Source organism: Chrysochloris asiatica, unplaced genomic scaffold (genome assembly GCF_000296735.1).
Source record: "Chrysochloris asiatica unplaced genomic scaffold, ChrAsi1.0 scaffold00003, whole genome shotgun sequence".
Classification (NCBI taxonomy): Eukaryota; Metazoa; Chordata; class Mammalia; order Afrosoricida; family Chrysochloridae; genus Chrysochloris; species Chrysochloris asiatica.
This window is the reverse complement of record NW_006408521.1, coordinates 1,836,746-1,840,426: the sequence shown is the minus strand read 5'-3', so window position 1 is coordinate 1,840,426 and position 3,681 is coordinate 1,836,746. Positions and strand designations below refer to the sequence as shown.

General features: G+C 42.3%; 1 pseudogene; it reads left to right on the top strand.

The window, feature by feature from the left end:
- LOC102826162 overlaps positions 1–2,579 on the top strand; it is a 6,018-nt pseudogene extending 3,439 nt beyond the window's left edge.
- The last annotated feature ends 1,102 nt before the right edge of the window (positions 2,580–3,681 follow it).

The following is a 3,681-nucleotide window of genomic DNA, read 5'->3' as shown; positions in this document are numbered from 1 at the left end:
ACCACCATTACTGTATGTATATAAATATTATTTTTATTCCTTACTCCTCAAAACAATGAAGAATATTCAGAGTTTTACATAATGGAAAATTAATGATATTATGATTGCCATAAGATAAATTCTAGATAAGATGTAAAAAGTTGAACAGGCAAAGTAGAAAAGGACAATTTAATTATTTTCACAAAATACAAAAAGAGAAAAAGTGGATCATTTTATTCCTGAACCTTCAGTGGAAGGTAAAGTTTAAAAGGAAAAAGTCTGCTGTGAAAAAGTATTTTTCCCTATATTTGTAGCTATACCATGTAGGATTACAATAAATAAATGGACTGAAATGATCAAACAGGCATCTCTAGTTTCAAAGTGTAGTCCCAAAAATAATTACTCTAATGAAATCATATTTCAATGATATTTTCAAGATTATATTCAAAATACAATCATGACAAAGGATAAACAGTAAGAATTCACTCTTTTTATTCCACGGGAAAAAAAACCTTGAGAAGAAAATGATCCAAAAGCTAGCATTCTGGCAGGCTAACACAGTTGATGCAGCACAAACCCTGCGAAAGAACTAGCCAGTTCTTTCCAGAGACTCCACAACACTGTACTGACAATTCAAACCAGCTTAAAGAGCCAGTTAAGAGAAAGTACTGAAAACTTCTAAGGTGTTCTCACCTTAAAAGATAACAGAATAAGTGCCATTGTGATTGGTTTTACATGCTTGCCTTAGTAGATTTGTATGTGTGTGTGAATGGAAAAGGACTTTAGATTATTGTAATAAAAACTATTCTAGGAGCATGTCCAAAAAGAGTCTTCTTATAAACAGATGTTTCTGTATAGAATGCTGTTGCTAGCTTTTTGATCATCATTTTCTTCTCCAGATGCAGAGAAATGAGAACTGTCACACGATACTACAGTGGGAATATGAAATAATGTAGCCATTACGGAAAAGAGTTTACCAGTTCCTTAAAAGGTTGAACACAGAATTGTCATATGATCCAGCAAATCCTCTCTAAGTATATACTCAAGAGAAAACTACACCTTAACACAAAAACTTTTACAAAAATGTTCACAGCGGTGATTCCTGCCAGGTGATTTTACTTCTTTCACGTCAATATGATGACTTCAGCAGCTCCAGAGAGAGGCTAAGACACTGTAAGTACAGAAGCAGAGATGCATCTGTGAGGTGGCAACAGCAGATGGTAGTCAACTTAGCGCTCCGAAAGGCCAAGAAGCATGAACAAGTCTTAAAGAGAAGGACTATCACTGGCCACTCCTCCAGCCCATCTTCTAGACCCTAACCAAAGGGTTGTTCCAGAATGCAGTCAGCCTCTCCCTGAATAAAACAGTCAATGGATGAATGGAACAGACCCAGACCTATGTCTCCCGGCCTCCCAGGCAGCAAGGCAAATGCTGTCCAGAGAAAGGAATCCTCCCCTGATGGCTGAAGCAGGGCTCATGCCCCAGCTGGTGTCCTGCATGAAGTCTTCCCTTTACCCCAGCTTGCAGTTGGAGACAGCCTGGGCACTGACCAGCATTGCCTCGGGGCATCAGAGCTTACCCGAGCTGTTGTGGAAGGGGCGCCATCCAGCCCCTGGTTCAGCTACTGACTTCCCCCAACACGGCTGTGTGTGAACAGGCAGAATGGGGGCCCTTTGTAATATAGCAGGTGACTGCCCAGAGTTCAGAGACCTTGTTACTTCAAGCAATGCCATCCCACCTCTGCTGGCTCTGCTCTCACCAACCATGAGAGTCACGTTTCAGCGGAACATCACGTGGTCCTTGTCCAGCCGGTGCAAGAACAAGAACCGGTACCCTTGTGCTAGTGGTGAAGCAAATGCTGCCTGTCTTCTTAGACTTCCTGCAACGCTACGACGCAGAGGTTCTCTCAGATGCCTGCTGGGCCTTGTCCTACAAGCACATTGGGCAAGCAGTTGGCACGGGAATCCTTCCCAAGCTGGTGGTGCTCATGACCAGCTTAGAACTCAATATCTTGACTCCCTTTCTCCACACGGTGGGCAACATTGTCACAGGAATGGATCGACAGATGGCTATTGATGCGGGCATGCTGAGTGTGCTCTCCCAGCTCCTGAGGCAACCGAGATCCCCCATCCAGGAGGAGGTGGACTGGGCCCTGAGCAATGTGGCCGCAGGACCCAGGCAACACATCCAGCAGCTGATCAGTCAGGGCATACTGCCTACCTTGGTGGCTCTGCTGAAAAACAGAGACTTTAAAGTCCAGAAAGAAGCTGTGTGGTCAGTGATTAACTTCACCACTGAAGTACTGTGGGCCAGTTGTTCCAGCTTGTCCAGTCTGGAGTCCTGGAGCCTCTAGTAGATCTGTTTACTGTCTTAAACCCCAAATTATTCTCACCATCCTTGATATCATTGCCTACATTTTCCAGGTAGCAGACAGTCTTTGTGAGAAGGAGAAGCTCTTTATTCTGCTGGACGTTCTCAATGTGATTGATAAAATTAAGGCGTTGCAACTTCTTGAGAACCATCAGGTTAGCCAGATAGCTTTGAACATCATTGAGAACCACCTTTTGGAGGATGAAGATGGATCAATCCTCCCACCCTAGACCAGGAAGACTAGTTCTTCAAGCACATAAAAGAACACTAAAACCCCATGGCTTTGAACACAACCACCAAACCCTAAACCGGCAGATTACTCCTCTACTCAGAAGCAGCATACCTGTCTCTCAGCCTATCACAGGTGTGAAGATTTTTAAACTTAATAAAGTTTCTGACAGTGGCAAAAAAAAAAAAAATGTTCATAACAACATTTTCATAATGGCTAAAAAGTGGAAACAATCCAAATGTCTATCATTTGATGAATGGATTTAAAAAAAAAAAAGATGTATTTCCATACAATGGAAACAGCCATCAAAATGAATGAAGAACTGCTACCAAATGGATGAACCTTAAAAACATCACGCTGATGAAATAAGTTGGATACAAAAGGGCAACTAATTCAAGAAATGAACTACATATTGCCCTCAGGAATAAAAAGGAACAAATTAACTACACATGCAACAACATGGATGACTTTGAAAGAAACCTTAAGGAAAGAGTTCATCGTGTAAACTTTAGTTATTTATATAGATTTCTAAATTAGGCAAATCTAATATGTGGTGGGAAAAAAAATCACACCAGCTGTTGTTTCTGCAGGTTAGGGACAGGGAACAGCTGAGAAGGTGAATGAGGAAACTTTCTGGGGGGATGGACATTTGGGTGACATTATCCTATTATGTTGACCAATCCTCCTGCATGTTGCCACTCTCCCAATACCACTTTCACCACGGCTATACCTGCAAAGTCACAGGTCTCTCCTCATTCAAGTTCTAATAGCCCATGGTAAGGCACCACCACCATCTTCTTACTTGAACAAACTTCTCTTTCTACTTTGATTCCAACATTCCACTTTAGGCCACTGTTGTTGACATTGTTAAGTGATGTCCAGTCGGTTCCGACTCCTAGCCACCCTATATCAGGTTCCCAAGGGGTGGCTGGTGGTTACAACTGCCCACTTTTTGGGTAACAGTCCCGTGCTTAAACTATAGCGCCACACCATGACTCCATTTAGGCCACTAGGGATCACTGAAGGATGCCTATGCTGCTCAGCACCATCTAATAACATTAGGAAGAAGGGCTTTGGGTTACATTTTTTTGAAAAAACTCCTC